Below are 13598 nucleotides of genomic sequence, written 5' to 3' on the forward strand. Positions count from 1 at the left end.
TCTGAGTGTTCAATGACCCCTAAACGGATCATTTCATTTCTTTCTTTCTGCATTCCTTCCCGACTGCCTCAGGAATGCGGTATGGGGGTTGTCTCAATGGGGCCTGATCTGCGGTATCTACCTTGTGGGTTCCTAGGTTAGTGTATCCTGGTTCTTGGGAGAAGGTTGCCTGTTTGGCTTCCAGCAGTTGGATCACTTGGGCCCGTTCCTGTGTTCCCAGACGTTCCCCTAGCTGTACAACCTCTATGGCCCCTTCTCTATGGTCATCTCCTAACAAGTCGGGTAAGCGTAGAGTGTCAGGATCCTCTGAAGCTGGGGCACACACTGCAGCTACTTCTTTCTCCCTTCCTTTGTATTCCTTGAGCATGTTAATGTTAAATGTCAGTTTCACCTGCTCATCCTCACAACTGGCTACCATGTAAGGGATGTCACACACCTTCCTAATCACTTTATAAGGTCCCTGCCAGGCCGCCTGTAGTTTATCATGTCGGACAGGCTTAAGTACCATAACTTTTTGTGCTACCTGAAAACTACGGTAAAAGTGGAGAAGAGAGTCAGCGCTAGTGAATCCTAAGAGGAAGAGGCAGCAATCCCAAACAAGGACTCCCTCACGTGTCCCAGTGGTGTATCCTGGTTTTGTGCTGCCCTAGGCAGGACAAAACTCAGGCGCCTCCCCTCCCCCCGCGCCACCCCCACCCAACCTTTCCCCCCGCCCCGCATTCTAAATACACACACACACACACTCGCTAACAGAAACACACACACACTAACAGACAAACACACTCACTCACTAGCAGACACAAACTAGCAGACACACTCACAGGCAAACACACACTAACATACACACACACTCACAGGCAAACACACTAACAGACACACACAGTCACACACTAACAGACACACACACTAACAGACACACACACTAACAGACACACACACTAACAGACACACACAAACACAAACACTAACAGACACACACACACACACACACACACTAACAGACACTGACACACACACTGACACACACTAACAGACACACACTAACAGACACACACTAACAGACACAGACACTAACAGACACAGACACACACTAACCCACCCACATTAACACTTTTTTTAAAATTTATTTTTAACACATTTTTTTTTAAAAATTTTAACACATTTTTTGAAATTTATTTTTAACACATTTTTTTTTTTTTAAATTCTTTATTTTTGTTGTGCAAGTTGTACATCTTGCTTGGTTAGCCACAACAGCTAGATCAAGCGCATGCGTAACATATATAACAACAGTATGGCAATTGTATTTACTGCACATTTTTGGTAATAGTTCATGCACAATTTTATATTAATAACAAGCTAGAACTGGATAGGTTAATTCAAAGTAAAAGGTACGAGTTTAAACTATAGGTTCAGATGCTTAAGGGAAACAGGCTTAATCTAGTAGTGAGGTTCATGCTTTAGAGATACATTTTAGTACAAGCTTAAGTTGTTGGGCATGTTTCTTTAACACATTAGTTATTTGTATGGTAGCTTGGTCTAACCAGTGTGTGTCTGCGCAAGGTCTATAGGTAAGCATCATTGCATGGTATAACATCTGGTATGTGGTCTATGGTAGCTTAAGGGAAGAAGAAAGCAGATTTAGTCTATGATTGTACCAAAAGCAGATCATCGGGCATTGTGTTCTGTAAGGGCTGCACAAGATCAGCTATTCTGCCGCAGAATTCAGTGCAGCAATCACTCGACCAAAGCTTATTGCTTCAGGGTGGACCATGGATCAGGTAGGTCAGCCGATGCCTAGAGGTGGGAGGCTGGTAGCTGGTGGGTGCTTGTGGCCGTCCGCAGCTCTATGGGAGGGGAGACTGTGCCGGGCTCTGAATGCTTGGCGTTGCATCTTGAAGCCCTCTCGCTGCACGCCGCGGCTGACCGCCTTTCGCTGTGCTCCCAAACTTCCCGCTGCCTGAGCATGTGTGGAAGAACCGTGGGCCCGCCAGAGCCTTGCTCTCCTGGGACCTCTCCGGGTGTGAGGACGGTGAGTCAAGCTTTTGTCTGGAGAGTCCTTCTGCCCATGAGGAGGCCTGTTGCTCCCAACGGTTGTGGATGTTCGCGGTCTGTGGCAGAGATAGGTGGTGTTGTTGGCCCTGTGTGCTCCGCTGTGGTTTCGCTGCAGCCATTTTGCAGCCTCCACGTGGGTGCCGCTGTGGCCGGGCGCCCTGGCGTGTATCAGCATTTCGTTGCATGCGCTTTTCTAATTTGCGCCAGAATGCCGTGAAGATAGCTTCCAGCCGTGCTCAGGGCCGGCGCCACCTGTAAGACGACCTAGGCAGCCCCCTAGGGCGCAACTTACCAGGGGGCGCCGGATCCCTGTCCCCGCTGCGCCTCCTCATGCTGCGCCGCCTGAGCGCTTTAGCAAGCCCCAGGCGGCGCACACTGCTGCATGGAGGGCGGCCGGGTTTGTGACCGGCAGGAGGGAAGCGCAGAGCGCTCCCTCCTGCCGGTCTCTCCATGTAGCGTGGCCGGGCAGCGCGGAACGCGAGACAGGAACCTTTGTTTCCTGTACCCGGCCGCCGACGGAATGACAGGAAGCATTTCCTGTCATTCCGCCGGCGGCCGGGTACAGGAAACAGAGGTTCCTGTCCCGCGTTCCGCGCCGTCCGGCCACGCTACATGGGCAGGAGGGGAGGGTAAGGACCACTAAGGGAGAGGGGGGGGTTAAGGACCACTAAGGGGGGGGGGTTAAGGACCACTAAGGGGGGGGGGGTTAAGGACCACTAAGGGAGAGGGGGGTTAAGGACCACTAAGGGAGGGGGAGGGGGGGTTAAGGACCACTAAGGGAGAGGGGGGGGGGTTAAGGACCACTAAGGGAGAGGGGGGGGTATAAGGGAGGAGGGGTGGTTTAAGGACCACTAAGGGAGGGGGGGGGTATAAGGACCACTAAGGGAGGGGGGTTAAGGACCACTAAGGGGGGGGTTAAGGACCACTAAGGGAGAGGGGGGGTTAAGGACCACTAAGGGAGGGGGGGGGGTTAAGGACCACTAAGGGAGGGGGGGGGGTTTAAAGGACCACTAAGGGAGAGGGGGGTATAAGGACCACTAAGGGAGGAGGGGTGGTTTAAGGACCACTAAGGGAGGGGGGGTATAAGGACCACTAGAGGAAGGGGGGGTATAAGGACCACTAAGGGAGGGGGGGTATAAGGACCACTAAGGGAGAGGGGGGGGGGGGTATAAGGACCACTAAGGGAGAGAGGGGGGGTATAAGGACCACTAAGGGAGAGGGGGGGGTTAAGGACCACTAAGGGAGAGGGGGGGGTTAAGGACCACTAAGGGAGAGGGGGGGGGGTTAAGTACCACTAAGGGAGGGGGGGGGGTTTAAGGACCACTAAGGGAGGGGGGGTATAAGGACCACTAAGGGGGGGGGGTATAAGGACCATTAAGGGAGGGGGGGTATAAGGACCACTACGGGAGGGGGGGGTATAAGGACCACTAGGGGAGGGGGGTATAAGGACCACTAGGGGAGGGATGGGGGGGGATAAGGACCACTATGGGAGGGATGGGGGGGGATAAGGACCACTATGGGAGGGATGGGGGGGATAAGGACCACTATGGGAGGGAGGGGGGGATAAGGACCACTATGGGAGGGAGGGGGGGATAAGGACCACTATGGGAGGTTGGGGGGGATAAGGACCACTATGGGAGGTTGGGGGGGGATAAGGACCCCTAGGGGAGGGGGGGATAAGGACCACTAGGGGAGGGGGGGGATAAGGACCACTAGGGGAGGGGGGGATAAGGACCACTAGGGGAGGGGGGGATAAGGACCACTAGGGGAGGGGGGATAAGGACCACTAGGGGAGGGGGGATAAGGACCACTAGGGGAGGGGGATAAGGACCACTAGGGGAGGGAGGGAGGGAGGGGGGATAAGGACCACTATGGGAGGTTGGGGGGGATAAGGACCACTAGGGGAGGGGGGATAAGGACCACTAGGGGAGGGGGGATAAGGACCACTAAGGGGGGGAAGGACCACCAAAGGGGGGTAAGGAGGGAGGACTACTAAGGAGAGGGGAGGAGGGTGATTACCACTAAGGGGGTGGGGGGAGTAGGGGAAGGTCTACTAAGGGGTTTGTGAGAGGGAGGACCACTAAGGGGTTTGGGAGAGGGAGGACCACTAAGGGGGGAGGGGGGAGTGAGAAGACCACCAAGGGGGACTGCAGAGGGACAGGGGGCTAAGGGAGAGCACTAAGTGACAGAAGGGGAGAACACGGAGGGACAGAAGGGAAGGGGAAATCAATAATTGAGGGGAGAGCACTATGAATTTTTTTTAAAAAAAGAAAGAGCTGTTCCCATCTCAGTCCCTATCCTACCCCACAAACCCTCTCTTTTACACTACACACATACACAATGCATCCCCCCCACACACACACAGAAACATACAATGCATTCCTACTCACACACAGACACACCCGAAACACACAATTCATCCCTTACGTTCTCTTACATAATTAATGCACCCCTTACAGACACACACTGCATTCAATTACATACACAGAAACAAACCTTGCACCCCTTACACACACACACACACACACACACAGAAACATACAATGCATTCCTTACACGCAAACACACACTACATCCCCTATAAACACACTACATGCCTTACACAAATTGCACACATAAAACATCCCCAACTCATGGATGGGCCATGTAGGTGGATTTATGGGTGGGCATTGTAGGCGTATGCCCCCTGGGGGCCCAGACCTTGAGCTGTGTAAGGGGCCCTAAAAAATGGAGCTGCTTCCTGTTCGTTAATTGTTGTGAGCACTGTTAAAAACAGTTTCCAGAGAGCCTCTTCTACACCAGACCTGTGGAGCCAGACTGAGACCATCATCAGCCTCTTGTCCTCATCTGGTGGTAAGTAGGCAATCCAATATATTATTAGTGGCACTAATCTCTAATTTACCTCACATTAAATGGATACTATAGTCACCAGAAGCACTACAGCATAATGTAGTGGTTCTGGTGTCTATAGCCTGTGCCTGTAGGCTTTTTAATGTAAACACACTGTATTTTCAGATAAGACACTTTGTGAAGACTGGCGTTGGCCCATATGGCAGAGCATATGGGCGGGGCATTGTGATGTCACATGGTGGGCTGGACATATGGGGGGGCGGCAAATTTTTTTTGCCTAGGGCGGCAAAAATCCTTGCACCGGCCCTGGCCGTGCTGCATAATCATCGTGGTCGGCTTGACTATCGGGCACCGCCATCTTGGGTATCACCGCTTGTAGTCTGCTCGAGGGTGTCACTGCTACCTCTGTTTCGTCCAGGGCTGCGGTCGTCCAGCTCGGCAGGGACCGGGATATCCCCCACCGGTCCTGGGGGGGGGGGAGGTAATACAAGAGTGCTCCCTCTTCAGCCAGAGAACCGGGAGAGCGGCCGCCTCTCCTCGGCTCCCACCCGTGTAGGCCGCAGTCTGCGATGTGGTCGGTTCAGCCACGGAGGGTCTCATAACGGGTATCCACCGATGCAGCATCACCCCCTGGATAGGGTTATCGCTATCCACAGCCGGTACACTTGGGTGGTCGGGCGTTAACACCCAAATCTTTTTTAAACACGTTTTTTTTTTATTTAACACCCCCCCCCCCAGCCTCCTTACCTTTGGGAATGCTGGGGGGGGGGGGTGTCTCTTCCTCCCTGGTGGTCCAGTGGCTGCTGGGCGATCGGGCGGCACTGCCTGGCGGGCGGGCGGGCGGCCGGCCGGCGAGGGAGCACTTCCCCTGAGCTGTCTGCTCAGCTCCCTCGCGCGCCTCAGAGTGAGGCTGGGAGCCGGAATATGACATCATATTCCGGCTCCGCCTCCCAGCCTCACTCTGCGGCTGGCGAAGGAGCTGAGCAGACAGCTCAGGGGAAGTGCTCCCTCGCCGGCCGGCCGCCCGCCCGCCAGGCAGTGCCACCCGATCGCCCAGCAGCCCGCCGGCATGTCTGTTAGCCGCAAGGCTAACAAGACATTTGCCTTGGGCATTTGGGGGTGGCTTTTTTTGCCGCCCCCTGGAAAATGCCGCCCAAGGCAAATGCCTTGTTTGCCTCGCGGATAATACGCCCCTGACGTGTCCTTGAAAATAATTGGAGAGATTGCAAAAAAAATAAAAATAAAAAAGGATGGGGCTGTGTCACAGTACAAAAGTAGATAAATATAAGTCCTAGCTTGGATAAATTACTGTATGTGCAGAGTCCAGAAGATAGGAACTATGATCTTCAGCTGGTCTCTGGGGCTGCGGGGTTCCGCTTCTTGCAGTGGTCAGATATATAGGAGAAGGCGATAAGAGATGAGAGATTGCATAATGGTGCAATACGTTCCAAGAGGCGCCAATATAAAAGAAGTGGTAGAATTCTTACTCACATTCAGTAGAGCTTAATCCAGCTCTGGTGTGTATGGCTTGCAGCGGTATAATCCTCGCTTATGGGATATGCAGTGAATATCCTCTTTGGTGCAGTATCATACATCCAAGGGGGAGATATCCATTTATCGAAGCTAGGACTTATATTTATCTACTTTTGTACTGTGGCGCAGCCCCATCCTTTTGTCTTTTTTGCTATCTCTGAAAACTATGGTGCCTGGCTCTCCGGTCATACCATACTCGCTGGCAATGTTGACCCGCCTGAAGGGTCTCGCGTACCGTCTGGGACAATGCCTCCATTCGGTCCCTCAGCCTCAGCAAGTATGGTACAATCGAGGTCCCTGCTATCTCTGTCTCCCCTTCCCAATGCATAAGAATTGATTACTATGTAACCCAACACACAGAACGATGTAATACACAATGAACAAGGATAACATATACTGGGCCTTAACGTAAATAAAGAATGGTCAAAATACTAGCCGAGGTCAGGGACACAGGAAGAGACAGAATGAGGAAACAAGCCAAAAGTCAAGGACACCAGAAATACGGGGAAGTCAAAATACAAGCCAAAGTCATACCAAAGAGAACTAGAATAGGAATGCACTCTCTGTTAACCAACTAGCGGAAACCACGACAGGGCACGGACCAAATGCTATTTTGAGTTTAAATAACTCTCTTAAGGCTACGATTAGTTTTACATAGCCTTTGACCCCCAAACGTGCGTGCCTGTTGTTTGCGTGTAGTCACACGCACGTTGGCACCATCTTTGTTGAGGACAGAGGAGGAGCTACATAGTTGCTTGGGACCTAGTTGCTTCATTAAAACGCTGCACCGGTCGGGTATTGCTCCACGAGGGTGCTTAACCCCTTAAGGACACATGACATGTCTGACACGTCATGATTCCCTTTTATTCCAGAAGTTTGGTCCTTAAGGGGTTAATGGCCAGCTGACTTGCCTTAGGTACGTTTTTATTATTTTTAACAGCGTGACCACATCGATCGGATGCGGCCATGCTGTATGGAGGCGCGGGGGACCTGACATTACCCCACCATTTGAAGACCAGGCTTGAGAGGAAACTGGTCGTGGAAAGAACGGATAAGGTGACCAGCATGCACTTCAGTAGCAGGAACCCAGGAACGGTCAGCAGGTCCATAACCCTTCCTGTCAACTAAATACTATAAAGAACCCTGAGAAAACCTGGAATCAACGATAGAGCAAACCTCGTATTCATCGTGTCCAGCAATAACCAAAGGAGGAGGAGGAATAGAGGGAGTGGTGTATCTATTACAGATAAGAGGTTTAAGCAAAGATACATGAAAGGTATTAGGTATATGCAGAGTGGCAGGAAGAGCAAGAGAATAAGAAACAGGATTAATCTTCTGAATAACACAAAATGGTCCAATAAACCTGGGAGCAAACTTCATGGTAGGAACCTTAAGCTTGATGTGACGTGTGGAAAGCCATACTCTGTCACCTACTTGGTAAACAGGGTTGGCACCACGCCTCTTATCAGCCTGAAATTTGAAACGAGCAGCCGCTGTCTCCAACACTGTATGGACCTTAGTCCAAGTATCCCTTATATAAGTGAGATGATCATCCAATGCAGGAATAGCAATACCAGAGAATACAGCAGGAAGGATAGTGGGATGATGACAGTTGACAAATTCAGCCCATGGCATTAGATCTGACCAGTTCTCCTGTGTGCTATTTATAAAGCACAGTAAATAGTGTTCCAAAGATTGGTTAGCCCTTTCAGCTGCACCATTGGTTTGAGGATGATAAGAAGATGAAAATGATAATTCAATACCCAACTGTCCAACTGTTGATTGAATGCTCTCCATAACCGTGACACAAACTGAGAGCCCCTGTCAGAAACAATATTCTGCAGAATACCATGCAACCTGACTATTTCGCATCTGAATATATGAACTAATTCTTGGGAGGAAGGTAACTTCTTGAGCGGAACGAAATGTGCCAGTATTATTTGTGTATATTCTTTAGTTGACATAGATCTATTAGACTGCTTACACCTTAGTTCATTATTTTGTTAATGTATTTTTATAGCTAACATTAATTTTCTGGCTATAGTGGGTTGCAAAATAGTTTCTTGATTTAGGTCTCTGGATACTTTAGAACAGGACCCTTTATACTTTATTTGTGTATATACCTTAGTTAACAACTATTTGAGTATTACTCATACCACGGATACTCATAATAGATTTTAAGTATTACTATTAAAGGTTATATTTTAAATGTATTTAGGGCACTCATTTTTCGTCTCTTTACCACCACGTTTCTAGCCCTTGGGTTAACCCCTATACGAGTGCTCTCCCAGCTTCTATCCTCCTGCTTTGTCTTTAGAAATACAATTGGATTTGTAATGCTAGAGTGATCCTTTAAATGTGTTTTTCTTTAAATCTATATACTTGCTATCTATTCTGCTAGCACAATGTATAGATATAATTTTACGCCCTTTAAAAAGACCAGAAGTTGTGTGTGTCATAACAATTACAGTTTAATGTGATATCTGAGAGTAAAATGTATATATAAATGTGCTAATATGTGCATTATTATGCTTATAATATTTACTATATGCCCATAAATTACCTTAATACAACACATAATTATTGTAATGAAGGCTTAGCACTGTTTACATCATGGTGGAACGTATTGGATGAGGGGATAGCCAGGGAGGGACGCTGTAAACATTTTTTGCACAGGGTTCCTAAAGGCGAAAGGCCGGCTCTGTGTAAAGGTTTCTGTTAAGCTAGGTCAGGAGTCAGCAACCAATGGCTCGTGTTCCATGCACGACACTCAAGGCCGCTAGAGCCAAACAGGCTCTGGCCTATCAGGAGTTCCAGTGAAAGCTCAGATATCTACTACTGCAAAAAGGTGGTGAGGGACAACTCTCAATTTAAGCATTGCAGCACTTAGTGGAAGTTATCTCAGATCACTTCCTCATAGCACTTGTGAACGAGAATCCGCACTGGAGTGCATGCACTTAACCACACCAACAGCCTCTCACATGCAATACCACAAGCAGCCCCACACATACACACACCACCAAACACACAATGTGACATATCATAAACACACACAATTCCACAAGCAGCCCCCATACACAGCTCACATTCATACAGGGCCGCCATCAGGGGGTGACAACCATAACAGTTGTCACGGGCCCGGGGGCCCGGGCCCCATCGGGTGGCCCACACACTTAGGGCCACCCGATGAGCCCCCTCCTTCAGGGGCCCGGTCAGCGCTGTGGCCGTTGTATAGCGCGACCGGGCCCCTTTAAAAAAAAAAAAAAAAAAGTGCAAAAGTGGTCACTTCCTCCCAGCTCACTCCGCGCGGGAGGAGCGCGCGCGCCCAGCCGTGAAGAGGGAGAGCCAGGCAGTGAAGAGGGAGCAGCGCCGACTCCCATCATCCCCAGCCACCCTCCTGCAAAGAAAAGGTAAGAGACAGGAGGGTGGCTGGAAAATTAGCTGTGTGTGTGCATGTATGTATGTATGTATGTCTGTGTCTGTCTGTCTGTGTGTGTCTGTGTCTGCATGCATGTCTATGTATGTATGTCTATGTCTGTATGCATGTATGTCTATGTATGTATGTGTCTGTCTGTATGTGTGTGTCTGCATGCATGTCTATGTATGTATGTATGTATGCATGTATGTCTATGTATGTATGTATGTATGTCTGTCTGTATGCATGTATGTATGTGTGTCTGTATGCATGTATGTATGTATGTATGTCTATGCCTGTCTGTCTGTATGTATGTATGTATGTGTGTCTGTATGCATGTATGTTTGTCCGTATGTCTATGTATGTATGTCTATGTATGTATGTCTGTTTGTATGTCTGGATGCATGTCTGTATGTATGCCTGTGTGTATGTCTATCTGAATGCATGCATGTCTACATATGTATGTCTGTCTATGTATGTCTGTCTATGTATGCATATGTGTATGTCTGTATGCATGCATGTATGTCTATGTATGTATATATGTATGTCATTATATATATATATATATATATATATATATATATATATATAGATATATATATATATATATTTGTGTAAGGGGCAAATAGCCGTATATGGAGTAAGGATACAGCATAAGCATAGGATAGTATAAAGGGAGCAAGTCGGTTGTGGTGTGCCGAGACCGACGATACGGTAGGCCTGTAAATAAAGAGGGCCCACCAAGGAATAAGAAAGTAAAGTAAATGGAAAGAAAAGAGTGTTGAAATGAGGAGTGGGTGGGAGGGTCATTCTGATGCTGACCTCAAGTGATATGAGTCAGGTAAGGGGTGTCCCTTATATAGGGGAGTGAATTAATTTAAGCCCCTCCCACAAATACAGGCCAAACGGCCTTAATACTTGTGTAAGGGGCAAATAGCCGTATATGGAGTAAGGATACAGCATAAGCATAGGATAGTATAAAGGGAGCAAGTCGGTTGTGGTGTGCCGAGACCGACGATACGGTAGGCCTGTAAATAAAGAGGGCAAAAATGAATAATCAAAGATTTAATACAGTCAACAAATATATACAAATTAACCAGACATTTCCTTAAATGCATTACAGTATTTAATTCCTGGAAGAATTTTGAAGGTAGGAATCTAGGACCGAAAGTGGACACCATTTGTTGTGGGTAGGATAGTATGTTATCTCTACTGTTGGTCCGTGTTGACTAATTTCGGAATGTGGTAGAGCCAATAGGTAGTAATGTGTTTACGTACGTGGGATTGTTGAAGACAATGATCTGTCTGAGTGGTGGTGATGGTAGTGGATTCTCTGGCCCGAGAAAGGCATAAAAGGCAATGTGCATGGCTGGTAATGGCCGACTTGTTAGTATAATTGAATGGTTGTAGATCTAATAGGTCCGATAAGGATGAAAAGTTGGATGGCTATTGGTAATCTCTGAGAGTATCGTGGGGGAATGGATTCCTGAAAACCTCTGAGTATATTCTTATCTGGTATGATAGCATGAAGTTATGGTAGTTTTGGCCATAGGTTATCCTGTGTTGTTGAATGCCTGTAAAATATATAATTAATGGTGTGTGAGATAGTTTAAGGTGGCAAAAAGAAGCAAAACCTAGGAGAAATGTTATGACACAGGTTGAGCTATGTTGTGTTCCAATGAGATTCTTTAAGCCAGGTAAAAAGCTGTGTTATGTGTTCTACAAGTATGGGATGAAAGTGTTAGATGGGATAGTGCATGCTATGCTGCATGAGTATGTCTAATCCATGATTTTGTCTCTGGAACAAAAGAGTGGCCGTGACTGTATGGGCGGCTGTAGGAAGCATATGATGAACATGCCTGGAATATAAATGAGACAATTGTCGGCAGGGATGTATACCCCCATCTGGTACATGAAAGTGAAATGTGATAAGTGGCCAACCAAGTGAGTTCCCCAGAAATATCATGACCTTATGGATGAGTAGTGGCGTTTGTTGATGATATGACATGTGCCTAGTTGTCTGAGTAACAACGGATTGATGACCCTGATTTACCCCATGCCACAGCAGCTGCTACAATGGGGTAGATCTCCCAAAGGGGCTGAGGTGGTGGAAAAATGTAAAAACCTGGATGCCATGGCCAACAGCTCCAAAGCAATTGTTCCCGGTAGATCGCTGCCAAACCCATGGTAGACGCCGCATCTGACCATCTGGTTGGAGAAGTGTCCGACAATCCTGAAAGGAACATGCTTTTACCATGCCAAGTGGTTAAGAAATCCCCCCCCCCCATGTGCAGGTCTGCTGTTGCTGAGGTGTCTAGGGACATCCTCTGATCGTCATGTTGGAAGTGTGGAAAAAAGGGGAAAGTACTCTGGATGTGAAAGCGTGGTCTTGTGGTATGATTGGCATGGCAAAATTAAGGAACCTGGTAGGGATTGTAGTTCCTTGCAGTTGTAAGTACTAAGCAGGAGGTAGTGATTGATGTAGTTGAGAATGTTCCCTATTTGTCTTGTGGTAACTTGCGTGTATGGATGCCGACTCAAGTCATATGCCCAGTAATGTGATAGTGTCTGAGCCTTCTGTTTCTTATGGGGTACTGGGACGCCCAAGTGGTCAACCAGACTAAGCTGCCGTGAGGCTTCTAGTGAAAAATATGTTATCTTTGATCAACAAGAAGTCTTCTAGATAGTGTATGACTAAGGCCTCTGGATATGTTATCATAACCAGCTCAGAGTATCTGCAAATATCGATAGTAGGCTAATCTGTAGCTCGAAAGTTGAGCAGGGAAAGGATTGCCCAATTTATGCCATGTAAGTGCCAGTGTGTAGGGTAGATGGTAGCCGTTTACTGCGTTGATGATATTGGTGTTACTTAACCAAGCTTCAACCCATGCTTGAGTGATAGCTGTAAAGGTAGATCAATGGTGTTGTATAGTAAGAAAACTCCTCGAAGGGTATGAGGGAGTTGAGACTTGGGGTAGCGGAGGTGTGTGGTGCCAATAAGTCTATGGTTAGTCTTTGTTTAAGGGAAGATTCCTTGTGACAATACCAATGTGTTTGGTGCCATGCTGTAAATGGTGGAGATTGGAAGACCCCTCTGCAAATCTTGGCTATGAGTGTGTTTACAGCCAATGGTTTTGTTGTGCTGACTGTAAGTGAGGGCATGCTATATCCCTTGAAGGTGTATTTATGATACCTGTAAGGGAGCCCTTTGAAGCTCCAGAGCTTTAGTAAATCTACTACAAGTCTGGAAGGGTGATGAGTCAGTAGTGTTGAAAATGCATTAGTGTGTACAGATGGTGAGTACGTTATTTGTAAGTTGTATTGGGACACATGGTTTGTCATGTGCCCTGAACCATTTGAACATATATGCAACAGTCTATATGCAATGCAACTACTCATATCAATGGTCTCTGGTAGTTCAGAGGTGCTGGTACCTGGAGCCTGAGAGTGCTCGTCCATTTGTTTGGGACAAACTCCCTTCTGTATGGGTACCTGCACAAATAAACATCTCTACATATTCCAAATGCCAACCCAACCAAGGGATGATCAGATCCCCATTTACCTGGAATCCCTGGATCTGACCATCACCGATACATCATCATACATATATGCCTTGCTTCCCCAATGTGCTGGGATCATACGTGCAGGGTTAACGTCTTGTGTGTCATAAGAATTGATTGTACCAGGTAACCGAGTTTCGGTTGGTGCTGGTTGTAGAGTAGCGTGAGGCCCAGCCTTGTGAGGGCTG

General features: G+C 47.9%; 1 long non-coding RNA gene across 1 annotated transcript in view; it reads right to left on the reverse strand.

The window, feature by feature from the left end:
* The window catches only part of LOC134602893 (uncharacterized), a 249144-nt gene extending 241820 nt beyond the window's left edge, over positions 1-7324 (reverse strand). The window contains exon 1 of the long non-coding RNA XR_010090445.1: positions 7256-7324. This is a non-coding gene — a long non-coding RNA (uncharacterized LOC134602893). The remainder of the gene's footprint in view (positions 1-7255) is intronic.
* Between the last annotated feature and the right edge of the window lie 6274 nt (positions 7325-13598).

This window comes from Pelobates fuscus, chromosome 3 (assembly GCF_036172605.1).
Source record: "Pelobates fuscus isolate aPelFus1 chromosome 3, aPelFus1.pri, whole genome shotgun sequence".
Taxonomy (NCBI): Eukaryota; Metazoa; Chordata; class Amphibia; order Anura; family Pelobatidae; genus Pelobates; species Pelobates fuscus.